This window comes from Solanum stenotomum, chromosome 6 (assembly GCF_019186545.1).
Source record: "Solanum stenotomum isolate F172 chromosome 6, ASM1918654v1, whole genome shotgun sequence".
In the NCBI taxonomy this organism is placed as follows: domain Eukaryota; kingdom Viridiplantae; phylum Streptophyta; class Magnoliopsida; order Solanales; family Solanaceae; genus Solanum; species Solanum stenotomum.
The window spans coordinates 59,893,756-59,901,860 of NC_064287.1; the positions used below are offsets into that span (position 1 = coordinate 59,893,756).

General features: G+C 31.2%; 1 protein-coding gene across 1 annotated transcript in view; it reads left to right on the forward strand.

Annotated features, from left to right (window-relative positions):
- Window positions 1-1,548: 1,548 nt before the first annotated feature.
- Window positions 1,549-8,105, forward strand: part of LOC125867265 (scarecrow-like protein 13) — a 9,593-nt gene continuing 3,036 nt past the window's right edge. The window contains exon 1 of the mRNA XM_049547700.1: window positions 1,549-1,697. The gene's annotated coding sequence lies outside the window, so the exon portion shown is untranslated. The remainder of the gene's footprint in view (window positions 1,698-8,105) is intronic.

Sequence of the window (8,105 nt, forward strand, 5' to 3'; positions counted from 1 at the left end):
AGTGTTTTCAATTTTTATAACTAATATAAATAAATAGGAAATCATAAGTCAAAATTGGCTCCTAACGAATATGTGACACACTTTTTTCTAGTTGAAGATATATATAGAAAATATTTTCTCTATTTCATATACATAAAAGAAGATATGCGTATATTTTATACCATATCATATTTTAAGAGATTGTTTGATTCAAAGATAAAAACTATGTTGGAATTGTCTTTTTTGTTTGTCATTTTAATAAGATGACACAAAAAAAATTAATCATATTTATTCAAATTTAAATATCACGTGTCTTTATTTAATTCACTATTTTAATATGTTCGTAATGAGTATGTTATACATTTTTTACATATTTGATTGGATCAGTGAAAGTGCCAAAACGACATAGTTAAACCCCATTACAAATGTTTAGATGGTAGAGTAAATTTTTTAGTTGGATTGTCTATGTGAAATTCCATGTCAAGTTTAAGTATTTATATATATGTTCAACTTTTGTAAAAATATGTATGTTATTGCTATTAATTTTGAACATAATTAGTTATTCGATATGTGCGTGCAACAAACGTGTTGACAATTAATCTAAATAAAAATAAAATTAATTATTTCACTCTACTTAAAAAGCATATTATGAATTGACAGGGGAGAAGTTTGTGACTCTTATTTTTGGATCTAAATATCATGTATCTTTATTTAATTCACTATTTTGATATGTCATCGATGAATGTGTTACATTATTTTTTTATATATTTGGTTGAATCATTAAAAAGTGTCAAAATAATACCGTTAAACTCTACCACAAGTATTTTAGTGGTACCCATTTTATTTGAGATATTCATGTAAAATTTCACGTCAACTTTAACTATCTACGTATATGTTCAACTTTATAAAAACATATACTTTATTACTATTAATTTAATATATAATTATTTATTCGACATATACGTGCAAATGCAATATATATGTTGAAAATTAATCCAAATAAATATAAGAACAATCATTTCACTCTACTCGAAAAGAATATAATGAATTGAAAAGGGAAAAAAGACAATCTCATAACTCATTTTCAACTATTATATTTAATTTAAATTTCATATGTCTTTATTTAATTCGTTATCTTGACATTTTATCGACAAATCTATTACACACTCTTTACATATTTATTTGAATCAATGACAAGTATCTAAATAACACAATCAAACTCTATCACAAGTCTTTAAATGGTACAATTCTTAACTAATAATTAAGTAAAAATTGATATCAATTTTAAGTATCTATCATATGTATTCAAACTTAATAAAAACGTATACTTTATTACTATTAATTAATATTATGGATTGATGAAAAAAAAAAAAGACCAAATAAACAATGACTAGGAATTGACACTTCCCACGTGGTGCCATCATACTGTGGTCTACACTTTTTTTTGTGGAGGGGCAGTTTCAAGTAGTTATCTCCAAGAAACCAGCTCTTTATATTTCACAACTTTTTTTTTTTTTTTAATTGTAAGATTTTTCAATTAATTTGTTTGTTGACTATATAATAAGCATAAAAAACTCTCAAAAACACTTTCATTTCTTCAGTCATCATAAAACAAAAGACCCCTTTTTTTCCCCTCTTCTCTTGTATTTAGCAGAAAAATAGAATTCCCTTTGGAAAATATCTTGAATTCATCAAAAAGATTCAATCTTTTTTATAAGGTTTGTTTTCTTTTCTTCTTTTGTTTTTTGGGTTTCTTAAATCTTGATTTTATTTGAATATTAGTAGTTGGTGTTGTTTGATTTTGTATGGAGTTTTGATTAGTCTAATTAGTGATTTAATTGCTTATTATGTGTAAGTTCTTGACTTTGTTTATGGGTTTCGATTAAGTTTGTGTTTAGTGAATGAAAGGTTTGTTCTTTGCTTTACTGTCTTGAATGGAAATTTTCTGTTTCTGTATATATGAAGTTTGGAGTTACTCTTGTTTTCCCTTTTTTTGGTTGGTGGGTCAGATTCAAGATTTGAACTTTATGTGTTAAAGTTTGGAATTTTATCACAATTTATTTGATTTGTAATGGAGTTATTAGTTAAATGCAAGCTTTTGACTTTGCTTATGGTTTAATTAAGTTTCTGTGTTAATCTTGCAATCAAAGGTTTGTCCTTTGCTTACAGTTCTGGATGAAAAGTTTCTGTGACTTTTGTATGTATGAAGCTGTTCATTTGAAGTCCTTTTTTGGTGTGTGGGCAAAGGCGGATTTCAAGATTTGAATTTATGGGTTCAAGTTCGAATTTTTATCGCAATCTGTTTGATTTACTGAGTTTGAAATTTATTACTTGTACTTGTTTAGTGAATATTTTAACACATATATAAGGTTTAAGCCAAAGCTACGGGGTTGAAATGAACTCCTACTTTTGTGTGCTGCATCTGCTCCTGTTTGTGGGGTGGGGCAGAGACGGAGCTACATGATCAGAACTCTGAAGGGGTTCATTTGAATCCCGTTAGTCGGAAGAATATACCATGCGAATAGAGTAAAATTTAATCCCCTTTGAATTAGGAAGCTTCTAGTGTATTGCGTGTTCAAATCTTAGGTGTGACATTCTTGTATTGTTTAAATTTTCCTTGTTAGAACTTTTTTCTTAATTCCTTTTTATTATGCTAATTCTTGCTCTTTATGTTGGTCGGTAAGAGGGATATTGATATTGGTCCCATAGTATTGATTCCTCACTTTTGCTTATGTTAATTATTCTTGATCTTTATGTTTTGTCGATAAGATGGATGTCAATATTGATTCCTATCTTTTGCTTATGTCAGTTATTCTTGATCTTTATGTTTTGTCGGTAAGATGGATGTCAATATTCATTCCTATCTTTTTATATGTCAATTTTGCTCTTAAAGCTGTAAAGTAAGTTTTTTTTTGTCTTTTGAGTAGTCTAGTGGCGGAGACAAGATTTTCACCAAAGGTTCATCATCTTCTTATATCATAGAAAAAAAAAATATGATAAAAACTCTCTAGCTATGACTCTGGAGTAGTCATTCATGTTTCTTCTTCATGGTATGAGAAAACATTTTAACATGAAGGATTTCTGGTCTGTGTTTCCAATTTTTTCGGAAGGGCTTAAATTTTCAGTATTTGTTAGAAACTTGGTTGTGAGTTTGTTGCTGATATTGCTAACACTTCATTACGACAATTTGATTGCTTGTGAATTAGAAAAATTGCTCGTGAATTAGAAAAAGATATGAGATGATTCGGCCTACACGTGCAAGATTAGAATATTATTTCTAAGTTTCCCAATTCTGTAAAGTTAAAGATCATATTTAAAAAAAAATATATGATATGATTAGGCATACACGTGCAAGACTAGAATATTATTTCTAACGTTTCCCAATTCCGTAAAGTTAAAAAATCATAGTTCTCAAAAATATATGACATGATTCGGCATACACGTGCGTTGCACGTGCCGAGAAACTAGTCTAAATAAAAGAAGAAGAATCATTTCACTCTACTCTATCACCTCAGATCATTTCAGTCTCTCACGCCAAAAGAATATTGTTAACTGACAGGGCAAAACAAGATGACCAAATAAAGTATGACTAGGAATAGACACTTCACACATTGTGCCATTAAACTGTTGTCTGCAATATTGATATAGAGGCAGTTCAAGTAGTTGTCTCCAGGAAACCAGCCCTATATAACAAGCACCAAAAACTCGCAGAGACCATTTCTTCAATCTTCTCTTGTATTTAGCAGAAAACAAAAGTCTCTCTGGGAAAAATCTTGAATTCTTCAAAAAGACTCGATCTTGTTAAGGTTTGTAATACCATTTGATTTTATTCTTGCTTCTTCATAAACAAAAGACTCAATCTTTTGAAGTTTCTTTGATTCTTGTTTCTCGTTGACTATTGGTACTAGCTAATATTTTCTTTATTACTTCATTTAGTAGGTGAAGACGATGAATTAATCTTGTAGTGCATTAGCTGTCTTTGCTTGTTCTTTTCTTGAGGTGAGTTGGTTACATTCTATCTTTTTCAATTGTGTCTTTGCATATATAAACTTAAACCATCATTGTTTTGCAAGTTTCATACCTAAAATGTCGGGTGTTCATGAAAAAACCCTTGAACTCGTGAAAATACACCCCGAAGGAATATGACAGGCTATATGAATATCATGTTCCAAAAGCTCTTCCAAAGAGTTCCAAGTGGCGGTACGCATGGAAACTATTTTGCGAGTTTCATATGTAATTTATCGAGTGTTCACAAAACCTCTGAACTACCATGAACTCATTGTGTCACGTAAACTCATTTTAAAGACTTTTTTCATCTCCCATGTGCCTCTCAACAAGTTATTCTAAATATTTTGACACATATTCAATCAAGGGTTTTTAATCTTATGGGAGATATAGTCCAGGGATAATAGGAACACACAATAAACTAGTTTAGGTATGAAATTTGCAAAATGATATAGATTAGGGGGATATTTAACTTTTTCATTCTATACAGAAAGACCTAGAATAACATGCACTTTTTTTCCCCCAAAATTCAAATAATTTAATATTAAAGAATTTTAGCACGATATTAAACCCTAGCAACAATAAGAAGCACAAGAATCCATGAATCAAAGCTTAATTCGGAATTTCCTAAGTGCTTACCTGGGAAAAGAATCTATCACCGAGATCTTTGGAAGTTTTTTGCTCTCCTCGAAGAAATCTAAAAATGGAGTATTGTGTGTTCAATTGAATTCAACTACAGTTAGTTATGAGGCTTTGTGTAAAATTACCCCTTATTACCATTTTCTCTTTCTTGGTAATATAATAATTAACCATCTTTATAGAAATAGAATTTCTAAGATCACCAATATCTAAAGATTTTGACCCTGTGGCGAAGGACTGGTTGTAGAATGTGAGATATAAATACCTGTGGAGTTTGTGAGCTGTAGTTGGATGTTTTGATTTGATGAACTGTCCATTGTCTTTGTGGTATTTGAGCCTAGATGAAGGATAATAGCTTCATTTGTTGTTTACGATATCTGCTTATTAGAAATTTGGTTGAGTTTGTTTATGCATGTGAATTAGAAAACTATGTGACATGATTTGACATACACGTGCAAGACTAACATGTTGTTTCTAAGTTTCCAAGTTCTGTTTATGATATTTGCTTATTAGAAATTTGGTTGAGTTTGTTTATGCATGTGAATTAGAAAACTATATGACATGATATGGCATACACATGCAACGCACGTGCAACACTAGCATGTTGTTTCTAAGTTTCCCAGTTCTGTAAAGTTAAAGATAATATTTTAAAAAAATATATGACATGATTCTGCATAACGTGCAACACACGTGCCGAGAAATTAGTCTAAATAAAAAAACGGAAAATAATTTCTTCAGTCTCTCGCCGCAGAATAGACACTTCCCATGTGGTGCCATCAAACTGTAGTCTACAATATTGGTGGAAAGGCAGTTCAATTAGTTATCACTAAGAAATGGTCCCTTTGTTTGACTATATAACAAGCACCAAAAACTCTCAGGGACCATTTCTTCAATCTTCTCTTGTATTTAGAAGAAAACAAAAGTCTCTCCGGAATAAAAAATCTTGAATTCATCAAAAAGACAAATCTTCTTAAGATTTGTAATACCATTTGATTTGATTCTTGCTTCTTCATAAAAAAGGCTCAAATCTTTTGAAGGTTCTTTGATTCTTGTTTCTCTTTGACTTTTGGTACTAGCTAGTTTTTGATTTTGTATGGAGTTTTGATTAGTCCAAGTAGTGATTTAATCATTTAATTGCCTATTAAATGCAAGTTCTTAACTTTGTTTATGGCTTAATTAAATTTCTGTTTCAATCTTGAAAATCAAAGGTTGTTTTTTGCTTTTTTTGAATGAAAACTATATGATATGATTCGACATACACGTGTAACACCCGTGCTGAGAAACTAATCTAAAATAGAGACAAGAATAATCATTTCACTCTACTCGGATAGAATATTGTGAACTGACAGGGGAAATGACCAAATAAACTATGACTAGTAATAGACACTTCCCCGGCGGTGTGTCTAAAATATTGGTGGAGGGGGGGTTCAAGTAGTTATCTCCAAGAAACCAGCTCTATATAACAAGCACCCAAAACTTCCAGAGACCATATCTTCAATCTTCTCTTGTATTTAGCAGAAAACAAAAGTCTCTGGAAAAAAATATCTTGAATTCATCAAAAAGACTTGATATTTGTAAGGTATGTAATACCATTTACCTTGATTCTTTCTTCTTCATAAAAAAAGACTCAATCTTTGAAGATTTATTTATTCTTGTCTCTAGTTGACTATTGGTACAAGCATTAATTTTCTTTTATTACTTCATTTAGTAGTTGAAGATATTGAATTAATCTTGTAGTGCATTAGGCGACATCTTTGATTGTTCTTTTCTTGAGGTGAGTTGGTTACATTCTATCTTTTCAATTGAGTCTTCCCTCAATCAGGTACCTAAACCAACTTCATTGATTATCACCTTTTTTTCCCCTTTGTTCTTCCCTTCATATGTCTGACCAATTAGAGGTCTACTTGCTGAAGAGGTAAGGAATGTCTTTCTCCCCACTCTGTGTGTGTGTTGTTTATCATATTCACCTCAGTTCATATCGACATAGGCGTAGTATTTTGGTGAACGACTGGCCGTAGAATGTGAGATATAAATCAATATGGAGTTTGTGATGATCTGATTAGATAAACTGTCCATTGTCTTCATGGTATTTGAACCTAGATGAATGATAATAGCTCCATGTGCTGTTTGTGGTATCTGTTTATTGTATTTTACACCGCACTGTTTTTACAGTAGCTGTGTATTTTAACATGTTGTAGCAGCCAGCATGTCTCAAAGTTACTGATCTCAAAACTTGAAGGCATTTTTAGAAAATTATATGACATGATTCAGCATGCACGTGCGAGAAACTAGTCTAAATAAATGCAAGAGTAATCATTTCACTCTACTTGGAAAGAATATTGTGAACTGACGGGAAAAAAAGGATGACTATACAAATATTCAAAACATGAAGGTGTTTTTAGAAAATTATATGACATGCTTCGCATACACGTGCACGCACGTGCCGAAACACTAGCCTAAATGAAAACTAGAGTAATCATTTCACTCTACTTGGAAAGAATAGTGTGAACTGACAAGGGAAAAAAACATGACCAAATAGACTATGAGTAGGAATAGAGACACTTCCCACGTGTTGCCAACAAACTGTGATCTACAATATTGCGGGATATCTCCAAGAATTCATCTCTATATAAGAAGCACCCAGAACTCTCAGAGACAATATCTTCAATCTTCTCTTGTATTTAGCAGAAAGCAAAAGTCTCTCTGGAAACAAAATCTTGAATTAAAAGACTTATTCTTTTGAAGGTTCTTTGATTCTTTCCCTTTGACTATTGGTACTAGCTAGATTTTGATTTTTGTATGGAGTTTTGATTAGTCTAAGTAGTGATTTAACTGCCTATAGAATGCAAGTTCTTAACTTTGTTTATCGTTTAATTAAGTTTCTGTTTTAATCTTGAAAATTAAAGGTTTGTTCTTTGATTTTTGAATGGAAATTTTCTGTGACTTTTGTATATGTGAAGCTGATTATTTGAAGTCTCTCTTTTTTGTTCTTTCCCTTTGGTTTGTGGCAGAGACGGATCCATGATTTGACGCTGATTATTTGCTTCGTACCTTTTTGTGTCGTCTTGCTCTTAATGTTGGGAGTAAGAGGTTTTTGTCTTCTGAGTAGTACGGTGGTGGAGGTAGGATTTTAATCGAGGGGTTTGTGGTTTATTATCTATATATATGCATAAAGAAAAAATTGTTATTTTCCAATGAATGGCCCTGTAGATCCACCCTTGAGTAGGCGATTCTTGTTGCTTCTTCAGGGTATGAGAAAAAGTTCTATATATGTTGGATATGTTGTTTTCCATTTCATGAAAATAGTTTCTGTCTTTTCTGCCTTTTCCTCCTCCTTTCGAATCTGCTAATTTCCCTCAAGTTAACATAAAATTGACCTCACATGTTAAAAGTCATTACTGTATTGATTAACTTTTCAGTAGTTAATGATCTGAATATTTCAAGTTCGTTTTTTTCGTCTATTTCATTTTTGCTTTTTTTTT